The 15,810-nt window shown below is 47.2% G+C and overlaps 1 protein-coding gene across 2 annotated transcripts in view; it reads left to right on the forward strand.

Annotated features, from left to right (window-relative positions):
* The first annotated feature begins 302 nt into the window (after nt 1-302).
* The window catches only part of CTIF (cap binding complex dependent translation initiation factor), a 361,752-nt gene continuing 346,244 nt past the window's right edge, over nt 303-15,810 (forward strand). For both annotated transcript variants that reach the window (XM_077463042.1, XM_077463043.1), the window contains exon 1: nt 303-405. The gene's annotated coding sequence lies outside the window, so the exon portion shown is untranslated. The remainder of the gene's footprint in view (nt 406-15,810) is intronic.

Raw genomic sequence — 15,810 nt, forward strand, 5'->3', positions numbered from 1 at the left:
TTTGAAGGATAAAAAGTGCATTTTATATATATCTATATGGATCAGACTAAAATGAGGGACAAATTAGGAGCAATGAGGGACAGAGGGACATTGCTCCAAATCAGGGACAGTTGGGAGCTGTGTATATACACTATATATAATGTAATAGGTGAGTGTAGACTTCTCCTGGGTCATGTGATCACACACAAACACAGCTCCATCCATCCAGCTCTACTGACACTGCGGAACAGCCCCGCCCACTCCCCCGGGGCAGAGGACTACACTTCCCGGCGTGCTCTGGGGCTCCACGTGGTTCGAGCTGTGGGCGGTTCCGGTGACGTCACGCCCAGGCATCCTCTGTCAGGCTCCTCCAGTGTCAGTGTGCGGCGGGCGGCCCTTCCGGGCAGTGGCTTCTCTTCTTGTGGGGTGAGTAGAGAGGGGCACCCCGGGGGCGGGGAGGAGGTGGCGCCCCTCTGTGGTCTTGGGCTGTGGGCACTGTGCCCTGTCATTGTCCTCTACCTGGAACTTTCAGGGGGGAGGTGAATGAAGAGGACCTGTCAGGAGGCTGTGGGTGGTGATGGGGGGGCTCTGCATGCCTCCTAGGGGGTGACATGGCCAGCTCCTCCCATTGTGTGGTGCAATGGAGGTTAGTGCAGGCTCTGTGACCCCCCCCCCCCCCACACCACCACCTGCTGACCAATCAGCCTCTCCATTGTGTGCTGACAGGTACCCTTTTGTGAGGTGGGGGATGGGTCAGTACTGGGCTGGAGTCTTTGGCCCCCAGGGGCCCAATAGATTTAAAGGTAAAGATGACCCCCCCCCCCCCCCACACACACACACACACACACACACACACCCACTCCACTGCCCAGAGCTGGCTTTGTGTTCATTAGATGCGCTGATGCGTTTTGGGACCCCTTTCCACCTATGCGTTTTGGGGATCTCTTGCATCAGACTCAGAATCATAGAAAATTAACCACTTCATCTCCCCCCCCCCCCCAAATCTCTGTTGTGGGCCGGATTATTGTGCCATAATGTTGTCATTGCCTAACCCCCTTCCCGATGACCCTTTAACCTTATGCCAGGGGGCGGGGCAGACTTCCTGATCATGTGATTGGCTGTCCAAGGATCCTGCCGGCTCCTAATCATAACTACAGACCGGGACTAGTCTATGGCAGGGCGCTCTGAACACTCGCTACGTACACGGGCATCGTGTGCCTGTTAAAGCCCTCCTGTATGTGTGTGTATATATGTATGTATGTATATATATATATATATATATATATATATATGCACACACACAAAAGTGAGTACACCCCTCACATTTTTGTAAATATTTTATTATATCTTCTCATGTGACAACACTGAAGAAATGACACTTTGCTACAATGTAAAGTAGTGAGTGTACAGCTTGTATAATAGTGTAAATTTGCTGCCCCCTCAAAATAACTCAACACACAGCCATTAATGTCTAAACTGTTGGCAACAAAAGTGAGTACACCCCAAAGTGAAAATGTCCAATTTGGGCCCAATTAGCCATTTTCCCTCCCCGGTGTCATGTGACTTGTTAGTGTTACAAGGTCTCAGGTGTGAATGGGGAGCAGGTGTGTTAAATTTGGTGTTATCGCTCTCACTCTCTAATACTGGTCACTGGAAGTTCAACGTGGCACCGCATGGCAAAGAACTCTTGGCGGATCTGAAAAAAAAGAATTGTTACTCTACATAAATTTGGCCTAGGATATAAGAAGATTGCCAAGACCCTGAAACTGAGTGCAGCACGGTGGCCAAGACCCTACAGCAGTTTAACAGGACAGGTTCCACTCAGAACAGGCCTCGCCATGGTCGACCAAATAAGTTGAGGTCACGTGCTCAGCCTCATATCCAGAGGTTGTCTTTGGGAAATAGATGTATGAGTGCTGCCAGCATTGCTGCCGAGGTTGAAGGGGTCAGCCTGTCAGTGCTCAGACCATACGCCGCACACTGCATCAAATTGGTCTGCATGGCTGTCGTCCCAGAAGAAAGACTCTTCTAAAGATGATGCACAAGAAAGCCCGCAAACAGTTTACTGAAGACAAGCAGACTAAGGACATGGATTACTGGAACCATGTCCTGTGGTCTGATGAGACCAAGATAAACTTATTTGGTTCAGATGGTGTCACGCTTGTGTGGTGCCAACCAGGCGAGGAGGACAAAGACAAGTGTGTCTTGCCTACAGTCAAGCATGGTGTTGGGAGTGTTATGGTCTGGGGCTGCATGAGTGCTGCTGGCACTGGGGTGCTACAGATCATTGAGGGGACCATGAATGCCAACATGTACTGTGACATACTGAAGCAGAGCATGATCCCCTCCCTTAGGAGACTGGGCCGCAGGGCAGTATTCCAACATAACGACCCCAAACACACTTCCAAGACGACCACTGCCTTGCTAAAGAAGATGAGGGTAAAGGTGATGGACTGGCCAAGCATATCTCCAAACCTAAACCCTATTGATCATCTGTGGGACATCCTCAAATGGAAGGTGGAGGAGCGCAAGGTCTCTAACATCCACCAGCTCTGTGATGTCATAATGGAGGAGTGGAAGAGGACTCCAGTGGCAACCTGTGAAGCTCTGGTGAACTCCATGCCCAAGAGGGTTAAGGCAGTGCTGGAAAATAATAGTGGCCACACAAAATATTGACACTTTGGACCCAATTTGGACATTTTTACTTAGGGGTGTACTCACTTTTGTTTCCAGCAGTTTAGACATTAATGGCTGTGTGTTGAGTTATTTTGAGGGGACAACAAATTTACACTGTTATACAAGCTGTACACTCACTACTTTACATTGTAGCAAAGTGTCATTTCTTCAGTGTTGTCACATGAAAAGATATACAAAAATATTTACAAATATCATTCTTGGTGGCATAGATTCAACAAGGTTATGGAAACATTCCTCAGAGATTTTGCTCCATAGTGACCTGATAGCATCACATAGTTGCTGCAGATTTGTCAGCTGCACATCCATGATGGGAATCTCCCGTTCCACCACATCCCAAAGGTGCTCTATTGGATGAGATGTGGTGAGTGTGGAGACCATTGGAGTACAGGGACCTCATTGTGCAGTGGTGAGATGATTGGAGCTTTGTGACATGGGGCATTATCCTGCTGGAAGGAGCCATCAGAAGATGGGGACACTGGAGTCATAAAGGGATGGACATGGTCAGCAGCAATACTCAGGTAGGTCGTGTTGTTAAAACGATGCTCAATTGGTACTAAGGGGCCCAAAGTGTGCCAAGAAAATATCCCCCACACCATTACACCACTGCCAGCCTGAACCGGTGATACAAGGCAGGATGGATCCATGCTTTCATGTTATTTACACCAAATTCTGACCCGACCATCTGAATGTTGCAGCTGAAATAGAGACTCGTCAGACCAGACAACATTTTTCCAATCTTCTGTTGTCCAATTGTGGTGATCCTGTGGCAATTGTAGCCTCAGTTCCCTGTTCTTAGCTGACAGAAGTGGCACCCGGTGTGGTCTTCTGCTGCTGTAGCCCATCTGCTTCAAGGTTCAATGTGTTGTGCATTCAGAGATGGTATTCTGCATACTTTGGTTGTATCAAGTGGTTATTTGAGTTACTGTTGTCTTTCTATCATCTGTAATCAGTCTGCCCATTCTTCTCTCACATCAACAAAGCATTTTGCTTCACACAACTGCCGCTTACTGGATATTTTCTCTTTTTCGGACCATTCTCTGTAAACCCGAGAGATGGTTGTGTGTGTGAAAATCCCAGTAGATCAGCAGTTTTTGAAATGCTAAGACGGACCATCTGGCACCAACAACCATGCCACGTTCAAAGTCACTTAAATCCCCTTTCATCTCCCATTCTGATGCTCGGTTTGTAATTCAGAAAGTCGTCTTCACCACGTCTAGATGCCTAAATGCATTGAGATGCAGCCATGTGATTGGCTGATTAGCAATTTGTGTTACCAAGCAATTGAACCTAATAAAGTGGCCGGGGAGTGTATGTTACATGGTGAAGAGTGATTGGTGTCTCGGGAGCTGCACATCAAGTGAAAGCCGATGTGTGATAGTGAACGGTAGTCTCAGCCTGGACCCCCCCCCCCCAAACCAGGCCACACCCCCAACGCATTTCACTCCGCCCACCCGAGCTCACTCATTCTCACAGCCTGAGCGGCTCACACGCATTTCATGGTTAACATAACAAAGTAACACGGATATTGTTTTAGGACAAGCAGGGCTTCCTTTAAGTGATGTTATATTGTGAAAGAATTGTGCTTAGATTGCAGAAAGGCTTCTTTACTGTCAGAGCAGTAAGAATTCGGAACTTCCCCAACGTGAGGGCTCTGCTGAAAAGCATATCAGAGTTGGTTACAAGTGAAATAAAGGACCCTTTTTTATTTTATTTTTTAGCGCTCAAACTGGCTGTATGACGGAATCCTAGCGTGCGGGGCGTGGCGAGAAGGGGCGCATTGCCCTGATTTTTATTTTATTTTTTTAAAGCACAAGGCTCTTCTTTTTTTTTTTTTTTTTCTTGTAACTTTATGCCAATGCTGTGCAAAAACAGATGGCGGCTTCAGGTGCATTGTGGAAACATGGCGGCACGTCTGCTTTTTCCACACCACACTGCAACCCGTCTGAGGGCAGCATTGTGCTGTGAACAGGCCCGGTGCCGACTGTGCTGATCAAGGGAAATGCCAGTCACTGCACAGGGTGCAAACGGGACCTCAGTGCTACACACACAAAAAATGATTAAAAGTAAATAAAAATGAATGAATTGTAAATCTGAATAATTATAATGGTTACAGAAATTGAAAAATCCTGAGTGAATTGGGGGCGATTATGGTAACTGAGAGGTAATAAGGGGTTAAATAGGAACAGTAATTACATTTTTGTTTTTTACGTGGCAGGATTCCTTTAGGGACCTCACACACAGATGGGAGTCAATCCTTATGATCTGTCAATAATAAATCAGAATAGATACAAAAGTAACAATGTTACTTTGTATCTCTATCTCCAGTCTGCACATTGTTATAAACAATGTTACTTCTATCTCTCCTTCTCCTATCTGAACGTTGTTTGTAAACAGTGTTACATTGTGTCTCTCTCAGTCTGTACAGTATTTATCAACAATGTTACTTTGTATGTCTCTATAAACAATGTTCAGACCGAGATACAAAGTAGCATTGTTTATAAACATTGTTCAGGCACGAGATAAACAATGCTACTCTGTATCTCTCTAATGTTTGAACAATGGTGATAAACAATGTTGCTTTGTATCTCTCTGTCTGCACATTGTTTATAACAATGTTACTTATATCTCTCCTATCTGAACAATGTTACATTGTCTCTCTCTGTTGATAAATACTGTTCAGACTGAGATAGAGAGAGAGACAATATAACATTGTTCAGATAGAAGAAGGAGTTATAAACAATCTGAACAATGTTACATTGTCTCTCTCTCTCTCAGTCTGAACAGTATTTATCAACAGAGAGACAATGTAACATTGTTCAGATGGGAGAGATATAAGTAACATTGTTTATCAACATTGTTCAAACATTAGAGAGATACAAAGTAGCATTGTTTTCTCATGTCTGAACAAAGTTAATAAACAATGCTACTTTGGATCTCAGTCTGAACAATGTTTATAGAGACATACAAAGTAACATTGTTGATAAATACTGTTCAGACTGAGAGAGACAATGTTACTTTGTATGTCTCTATAAACATTGTTCAGACCGCGATGCAAAATAGCATTGTTTGTAAATATTGTTCAGACATAAGATAAGCAATGCTACTCTGTCTGAACAATGTTTATAAACAATGCTACTTTGCATCTCTGAACAATGTTTATAGAAGCATACAAAGTAACATTGTCTCTCTTAGTCTGAACAGTATTTATCAACAATGTTAATTTTGTATGCCTCTATAAACATTGTTCAGACTGAGATGCAAAGTAGCATTGTTTTTAAATATTGTTCAGACATGAGATAAACAATGCTACATTGTATTTTTAGTCTGAAAAATGTTTACAATTAATGTTACTTTGTATCTTTCTCATGTCTGAACGGTGTATATAGACAATGTTTCTTTGTTTTTCTCTGTCCCACGTTTAAACAGTGTTTAATAATCATTTTTACTTTGTATCTCTATAAACCACGGTTCAGACCAGGGATAGAGAGATGCAAAGTAACATTGTTTATCAACACTGTTCAGACGTGGGATAAATACAAAAACATTGTTTATAAGCACTGTTCAGATGTGAGAGAGATACAAAGTAACATTGTTGAGGTACAAAGTAGCATTGTTTATAAACATTGTTCAGACACAAGATAGAAAGATACAGTTGTATTCAAAAGTTTGCATACCCTTGGAGAATTGGTAATATACAGTATGTATAGTTTTTTTCAATCCATATTCAACTGTAGGCGATAACAGAACAGCACAATCGTAACACAAAACGTGGCAACAAGTAAACCCACGAAATGCCCACTGTTCAAAACTCTGCACCCCCTTAGTACTGTGTATTGCCACCTTTAGCATCAATAATAGTGTGCAGTTTTTGTAATAATTGTCTGAGGCCCCAAATTCTTGCAGGTGGTAGAGCTTTCCTTCATCGTGGTAAAATGCCTCCAAGCCATGCCAAGTCTTTGGTCGGCGTGCATGAACCGCACATTTGAGATCTTCCCAGAGTGGCTCGAAGATATTGGGGCCGGGAGACTGTGATGGACACTCCAGAGCCTTCACTTATTTCTGCTGCAACCACTGGAGGGTCAGTTTGACCTTTGTGCCTATAGTCCTAGTCATTGTCGTGCTGGAAAATCCAAAGCATCCCATGCACAGCTTTCATGCAGAAGAATGCAAATTATCTGCCAGTATGTTCTGATAACGTGCTGCATTCATCTTGCCATCTACCATCTATTTCCACAAGTTTCCCCATTCCTTGAGAGCCCCCCCCCCCCCCCCGCCAAAACATTAGTGAGCCCCCACCATGCTTCACAGTAGGGATGGTATTCTCGTCACTATAGGCCTTGTTGGCCCTTCTCCATGGTTGACCTAAAGCTCTATTTTGGTCTCGTCACTCCAGATTACAGTGTGCCCCAAGCCGTGAGGCATGTCAAGGTAATTGTTGGGCATATTGTTACTGGGCTTTTTTAATAAGTGATTGAACAGTACTGACTGGCATATTCAAGGCTTTGGGTATCTTTTGATATCATTTTCCAGCTTTATGTAGTTCCATTACCTTGTTACGCAAGTCTTTTGGCAGTTCTTTTCTCCTCCCCATGGCTCAGTGTCTAGCCTGCTCAGTGCATCCATGTGAGAGCTAACAAACTCATTGACTGTTCTACACAGACACTAATTGAAATTTAAAAAAAAAAAAAAAAAAATGTGGAAAATGACCCTTTTTATTGCCATTTTAACCTGTGTGTGTCACCTTCTGTGTCTGTACCGAGGCCAAACATTCCAGGGGATGGTAAATGTTGCTCGGGTCAATTTGGGTCATTTCTGTCATTATGATTAAAAAAGAAGACTAACAACTATGTGATGATAAATGGCTTCATATGATCCATCCATGTTTTCAATGTCAGTGCCAAAATGTCATGATTTCTGCCAGGGGATGCAAACTGTATAAATTAACATTGTTTTATAAACGTTGTTCAAGCACAAAATGCACAGTAACAATGTTTATAAACACTTTCCAGACACATGATTGAGAGCTACAAACTAGCATTATTTATAAACTTTGGGCAGATGAGAGATAACTAACGTTGCTTTGTATCCTTCTATACTGCATCTGAACAGCGTTTATCAACAATGTTACTTTGTATTTCTCTATCCCACGCCTGAACAGTGCTTGTAAGCAACGTTACCTGATATCTCTCTCTAAATGCTGTTCAGACAAGAAGTGAAGAGATACAAAGTAACATTGTTTATAAACACAGTTCAGACAAAAGATAAAGAGACCGCTACACTGGCTGCATGGGCACTGAATGTATATTACCCACCAGAGATAAGTACAGTGGTGATCAGGGGGTGGGTGTAGGGTATTCACTTTATTTTTTCCTGACCACTAACACCATCTCCCTTTTTTATTTTTATTTTTTTATTTTTTATTTTTTGTGCTGTCCATTCCCCTTTTTGAGCCCCCCTCTTACATCAACTGCCCCCATCAGAGCCCCCCTCTTACATCAACTGCCCCCATCAGAGCCCCCCTCTTACATCAACTGCCCCCATCAGAGCCCCCCTCTTACATCAACTGCCCCCATCAGAGCCCCCCTCTTACATCAACTGCCCCCATCAGAGCCCCCCTCTTACATCAACTGCCCCCATCAGAGCCCCCCTCTTACATCAACTGCCCCCATCAGAGCCCCCCTCTTACATCAACTGCCCCCATCAGAGCCCCCCTCTTACATCAACTGCCCCCATCAGAGCCCCCCTCTTACATCAACTGCCCCCATCAGAGCCCCCCTCTTACATCAACTGCCCCCATCAGAGCCCCCCTCTTACATCAACTGCCCCCATCAGAGCCCCCCTCTTACATCAACTGCCCCCATCAGAGCCCCCCTCTTACATCAACTGCCCCCATCAGAGCCCCCCTCTTACATCAACTGCCCCCATCAGAGCCCCCCTCTTACATCAACTGCCCCCATCAGAGCCCCCCTCTTACATCAACTGCCCCCATCAGAGCCCCCCTCTTACATCAACTGCCCCCATCAGAGCCCCCCTCTTACATCAACTGCCCCCATCAGAGCCCCCCTCTTACATCAACTGCCCCCATCAGAGCCCCCCTCTTACATCAACTGCCCCCATCAGAGCCCCCCTCTTACATCAACTGCCCCCATCAGAGCCCCCCTCTTACATCAACTGCCCCCATCAGAGCCCCCCTCTTACATCAACTGCCCCCATCAGAGCCCCCCTCTTACATCAACTGCCCCCATCAGAGCCCCCCTCTTACATCAACTGCCCCCATCAGAGCCCCCCTCTTACATCAACTGCCCCCATCAGAGCCCCCCTCTTACATCAACTGCCCCCATCAGAGCCCCCCTCTTACATCAACTGCCCCCATCAGAGCCCCCCTCTTACATCAACTGCCCCCATCAGAGCCCCCCTCTTACATCAACTGCCCCCATCAGAGCCCCCCTCTTACATCAACTGCCCCCATCAGAGCCCCCCTCTTACATCAACTGCCCCATCAGAGCCCCCCTCTTACATCAACTGCCCCCATCAGAGCCCCCCTCTTACATCAACTGCCCCCATCAGAGCCCCCCTCTTACATCAACTGCCCCCATCAGAGCCCCCCTCTTACATCAACTGCCCCCATCAGAGCCCCCCTCTTACATCAACTGCCCCCATCAGAGCCCCCCTCTTACATCAACTGCCCCCATCAGAGCCCCCCTCTTACATCAACTGCCCCCATCAGAGCCCCCCTCTTACATCAACTGCCCCCATCAGAGCCCCCCTCTTACATCAACTGCCCCCATCAGAGCCCCCCTCTTACGTCAACTGCCCCCATCAGAGCCCCCCTCTTACATCAACTGCCCCCATCAGAGCCCCCCTCTTACATCAACTATCCACATGAGAGCCCCCCCTTTACATCAACTGTCCACATCAGAGCCCCCCCCCCTTATATCAAATGTCTGCATCAGAGCCCCTCTACATCAACTGTCCGCATCAGAGCCCCTCTACATCAACTGTCCGCATCAGAGCCCCTCTACATCAACTGTCCGCATCAGAGCCCCTCTACATCAACTGTCCGCATCAGAGCCCCCCCCCTTTACATCAACTGTCTGCATCAGAGCCCCCCCCCTTTACATCAACTGTCCACATCAGAGCCCCCCTACATCAACTGTCCGCATCAGAGCCCCCCCCTTTACATCAACTGTCCGCATCAGAGCCCCCCCCCCTTTACATCAACTGTCCGCATCAGAGCCCCTCTACATCAACTGTCTGCATCAGAGCCCCCCCCTTTACATCAACTGTCTGCATCAGAGCCCCCCCCCTTTACATCAACTGTCCACATCAGAGCCCCCCTACATCAACTGTCCGCATCAGAGCCCCCCCCTTTACATCAACTGTCCGCATCAGAGCCCCCCTCTTACATCAACTGTCCACATCAGAGCCCCCCCCCCTTATATCAAATGTCTGCATCAGAGCCCCTCTACATCAACTGTCCGCATCAGAGCCCCTCTACATCAACTGTCCGCATCAGAGCCCCCCCCTTTACATCAACTGTCTGCATCAGAGCCCCCCCCCTTTACATCAACTGTCCACATCAGAGCCCCCCTACATCAACTGTCCGCATCAGAGCCCCCCCCCCTTTACATCAACTGTCCGCATCAGAGCCCCTCTACATCAACTGTCTGCATCAGAGCCCCCCCCTTTACATCAACTGTCTGCATCAGAGCCCCCCCCCCTTTACATCAACTGTCCACATCAGAGCCCCCCTACATCAACTGTCCGCATCAGAGCCCCCCCCTTTACATCAACTGTCCGCATCAGAGCCCCCCCCCCTTTACATCAACTGTCCGCATCAGAGCCCCCCCCCTTTACATCAACTGTCCGCATCAGAGCCCCCCCCTTTACATCAACTGTCCGCATCAGAGCCCCCCCCCTTTACATCAACTGTCCGCATCAGAGCCCCCCCCCCCCCTTTACATCAACTGTCCTCATCAGAGCCCCCCCCCCTTTACATCAACTGTCCGCATCAGAGCCCCTCTACATCAACTGTCTGCATCAGAGCCCCCCCCTTTACATCAACTGTCTGCATCAGAGCCCCCCCCCTTTACATCAACTGTCCACATCAGAGCCCCCCTACATCAACTGTCCGCATCAGAGCCCCCCCTTTACATCAACTGTCCGCATCAGAGCCCCCCTCTTACATCAACTGTCCACATCAGAGCCCCCCCCCCTTATATCAAATGTCTGCATCAGAGCCCCTCTACATCAACTGTCCGCATCAGAGCCCCTCTACATCAACTGTCCGCATCAGAGCCCCCCCCTTTACATCAACTGTCTGCATCAGAGCCCCCCCCCTTTACATCAACTGTCCACATCAGAGCCCCCCTACATCAACTGTCCGCATCAGAGCCCCCCCCCCTTTACATCAACTGTCCGCATCAGAGCCCCTCTACATCAACTGTCTGCATCAGAGCCCCCCCCTTTACATCAACTGTCTGCATCAGAGCCCCCCCCCCTTTACATCAACTGTCCACATCAGAGCCCCCCTACATCAACTGTCCGCATCAGAGCCCCCCCCTTTACATCAACTGTCCGCATCAGAGCCCCCCCCCCTTTACATCAACTGTCCGCATCAGAGCCCCCCCCCTTTACATCAACTGTCCGCATCAGAGCCCCCCCCTTTACATCAACTGTCCGCATCAGAGCCCCCCCCCTTTACATCAACTGTCCGCATCAGAGCCCCCCCCCCCCCTTTACATCAACTGTCCTCATCAGAGCCCCCCCCCCTTTACATCAACTGTCCTCATCAGAGCCCCCCCCCCTTTACATCAACTGTCCGCATCAGAGCCCCCCCCCCTTTACATCAACTGTCCGCATCAGAGCCCCCCCCCCTTTACATCAACTGTCCGCATCAGAGCCCCCCCCCTTTACATCAACTGTCCGCATCAGAGCCCCCCCCCTTTACATCAACTGTCCGCATCAGAGCCCCCCCCCTTTACATCAACTGTCCGCATCAGAGCCCCCCCCCCCCTTACATCAACTGTCCGCATCAGAGCCCCCCCCCTTTACATCAACTGTCCGCATCAGAGCCCCCCCCCTTTACATCAACTGTCCGCATCAGAGCCCCCCCCCTTTACATCAACTGTCCGCATCAGAGCCCCCCCCCCCTTTACATCAACTGTCCGCATCAGAGCCCCCCCCCTTTACATCAACTGTCCGCATCAGAGCCCTCCCCCTTACATCAAATCTCGGCATCAGAGCCCCCCACATCAACTATCCACATGAGAGCCCCCCCCCTTTACATCATCTGTCCCCACCTCATGGATCAGTGGATGCACTCAGAGCCCTGGGTGGAATTGATGATGAAATCTGGGAGGGCAAAGCCCACCCCAGGACCCCTCTAGATCTGGGCCTGGTGACAACGCTGTTTCCCCATCTCCCAGTTATTATTCTGCTTTGTCACTCTCTCACCCGGGCCTTCGATAGAAAGTAGAATTGGCCATTTTTAGCACACAGGCATGGGTCCACTCTTGTCACTATCGCTAAACCTGCCATGAGAACTGCCAGGCAGCCTTCGCTAGGGTGCAGGTAGACAAGAAGTGGCTGCAAAGAGGCTTTCAGAAGAACAGCAGCCATGAGATGTAACAAAGCATGTTACATGTTACCATGTGGCCTCCATTGTGTGAGTGTACTGGTCCTTTGTGGGGAATGGGTGTAGGGCAGACCCGGGTACTGGTGTCTCTTCATGTTTGCTGGATTCAATGTTTAACCCATCAGGGCTGGAAAGAACAGATTGCACTTGGACTGACTGTGACCTCTCGAGTTCATATTTATCCTGTGATTTTATTAGTAACTAGTTCTATGATGAGGCGCGAGGCACCGTGTGCCACAGTGTTATTGCTGGTTGTGAAAGTATCGACTTGGCTGCCAGATATCGGTTTCTGTGGTGGGGAATGACGGGTACTTTTCGAGGCCTCTGTTTCCCCTCCCCCCCACCCCTGTCCCCCCAGCTGCTCCCGGGCACAGTGCCGTGTCAGGGATGGCTTTGTATTCCAGGAATTCCAGTTTACATTCACTCACCCGTGCCTCATGCAGTATATGCATTGTTCAGGGGGAAGCAGGGTGTGCTGGGACTTGTAGTGTCCCAGTGGCCTGGGCTGTTATTCAGATGCCAGCTGCCCGCTTTGTTCTTTTAGACTTGCTTCTAAAAAGCTGTTCCTCCTGAAAAGCGATCCCCGTTCCTCCTCCCTGTCTGTTATAACCCCCACAATTGCCACACAAAGGCGTACCTTCGTGGCAATTCCTCCTTCGTTTGATTGGGTCACGTTGGGTGGGCTTGCTGTCCATTGAGTATGAGTAGACAGATAATATTTGCTGCAGTTGTACCACATGAACACCCCCATCCACTGCGATTGCAGCTTATGAGGGGGTGATGGTGGGGTCCTGGCCAGCCTTAAGTCATATGACAATCTCCCAATTGCACGCCTCCTTCTCTCTCTAGCGGAGGACAGATTGGTGTACCGGGCTGGCCCCGGTACAATGTGATCCTTGTGACCAATCGACGATCACGTGTCAAAAGTACACGCTGAACGGCTTTCATTCATTGTGTACTATTATGATCTCTGCGATTGGTCACAATGATCACATGGTACACACAAGGCCAATCAAATCGCACCTGTACTATGTGATAGCTGTGGCCAGTCTCAGCTACAGTGCCTTGAAATAGTATTCATACCCCATGACACAATCTACATTTTGTCATGTTACAGCCAAAAACGTAAATGTATTTTATGTGATAGACCAACACAAAGTGGCACATAATTGTGAAGTGGAAGGAAAATGATAAATGGTTTTCCAATTTTTTTTTTTTTTTTACAAATATGTGAAAACTGTGGCATGTATTTGTATTCAGCCCCCTTTAGTCCGATACCCCTAACTAAAATCTAGTGGAACCAATTGTCTTCAGGAGTCACCTAATTAGTAAATAGAGTAATTTAATCTGTCTACATACAGCTGTTGTGTGAAGCCCTCAGGTTCACTGGGAGAACCTTAGTAAACAAACATCATCATGAAGGCCAAGGCACACACCAGACAGGTCAGGGATAACGTTGTGTAGAAGTTCAAGGCTGGGTTCACACTAGTGCGATTTGGATGTTTTTTTTTTCCCCCCGCATCCAATTCGCATGCCAGGAGATTTTGATTGGCTCTCGATGGAGCCGGTTCACACATCTCCGGAGTGGAGTGAATTACACAGGGGTCCTGTGCATCTTTGGCTCCAAGTCAGGTCCGAATTCATGCAAAAATATGGGCCTGGTTCCTCCCTGAAATTGAGAACAGGGACTGTCCGGACCCCCTGCTGTCAGCTGCAACCGTCTGCAGTGTAAACCTAGCCTAAAGCGGGGCTAGATTATAAAATAATATCCCAAGCTTTGAACATCTCATTGAGCTCTGTTCAATCCATCATCTGAAAATGGAGAGAGTATGGCACAACTACCAACCTACCAAGACATGGCCGTCCACCTAAACTGACAGGCCGGGCAAGGAGAGCATTAATCAGAGAAGCAGCCAAGAGGCCCATGGGAACTCTGGAGGAGCTGCAGAGATCCACAGCTCAGGTGGGAGAATCTGTCCACAGGACAACTATTAGTCGTGCTCTCCACAAATCTGACCTTTATTGAAGTGTGGCAAGAAGAAAGCTGTTATTAACCACTTGCTTACTGGGCACTTAAACACCCTTCCTGACCAAACCAATTTTCAGCTTTTGGTGCTCTCACACTTTGAATGACAATTACTCAGTCATGCAACACTGTACCCAAATGAATTTTTGTGTCCTTTTTTTCCCACAAATAGAGCTTTCTTTTGGTGGTATTTGATCACCTCTGGGGTTTTTATTTTTTGCGCTATAAATGAAAAAAGACCGAAAATTTTGAAAAAAAACGCATATTTCTTTGTTTCTGTGATAAAATTTTGCAAATTATAATTTTTTTTTCATAAATTTTGGCCACAATTTATACTGCTACATATCTTTGGTAAAAATAACCCAAATTAGTGGATATTATTTGGTCTTTGTGAAAGTTATAGAGTCTACAAGCTGTGGTGCGAATCGCACAAAATTGATCACATCTGATGTACTGGTGGCCTATCTCACTTCTTGTGATCCGAACAAGTCAGGAAAGTACAAATACCCCCCAAATGACCCCTTTTTTGAAAGTAGACATTCCAAGGTATTTACTAAGATGCATGGTGAGGTTTTTGATGTTATCATCTTTTTCCCACAATTCTTTGCAAAATGAAGATTTTTTATTTTTTTTTTTCTCACAAAATTTTCAATGTAATAGGTTATTTCTCTCACATGGCATGTGTAAACCACAAATGACACCCCAAAATACGTTCTGCTACTCCTTCTGAGTATTACTATACCAAATGTGTGAGACTTTTACACAGCCTGGCCACATACAGAGGCCCAATATTGAAATAGCACCATCAGACGTTCTGGGAGCATAAATTACACATTTCATTTCTCAACCACCTATTACAGTTTTGAAGGCCCTGGAGCACCAGGACAATGGAAATGCCCACAAAGTGACCCCATTTTGGAAAGCTAACACCCCAACGTATAATCTATGAGGCATAATGAGTCGTTTGGTTCATTTTTTTTTCCAGAAGTTTTGGGAAAATGTGGAAAAAAAAATGAAAACGCATTTTTTTTACGCAAAGTTGTCCATTTATAAGATATTTCCAACACATAGCATGTACATAGCAAAAATGACACCCCAAAATACGTTCTACTACTCCTCCTGAGTATAACGATACCATGTGTGAGACTTTTACACAGCCTGACCACATACAGAGGCCCAATATTGAAATAGCACCATCAGGCGTTCTAGGAGCATAAATTACACATCTTATTTCTCAACCACCTATTACAGTTTTGAAGGCCCTGGAGCACCAGGACAATGGAAATGCCCACAAAGTGACCCCACGTGGCACTGACGACACGTGGCACTGGAGGCAGATGGCACTGGAGGCAGATGGCACTGGAGGCAGATGGGGCTGGCAGATGGGGCTGGGGCTGGCACTGGGGCTGGCACTGGCAGATGGTGCTGGCTATTTGCTCTGGCTAATTGCTCTGGTAAATGGGGCTGGCAG

This window comes from Lithobates pipiens, unplaced genomic scaffold (assembly GCF_037356315.1).
Source record: "Lithobates pipiens isolate NorthernLeopardFrog02 unplaced genomic scaffold, aLitPip1_a1.2 Scaffold_3, whole genome shotgun sequence".
Taxonomy (NCBI): domain Eukaryota; kingdom Metazoa; phylum Chordata; class Amphibia; order Anura; family Ranidae; genus Lithobates; species Lithobates pipiens.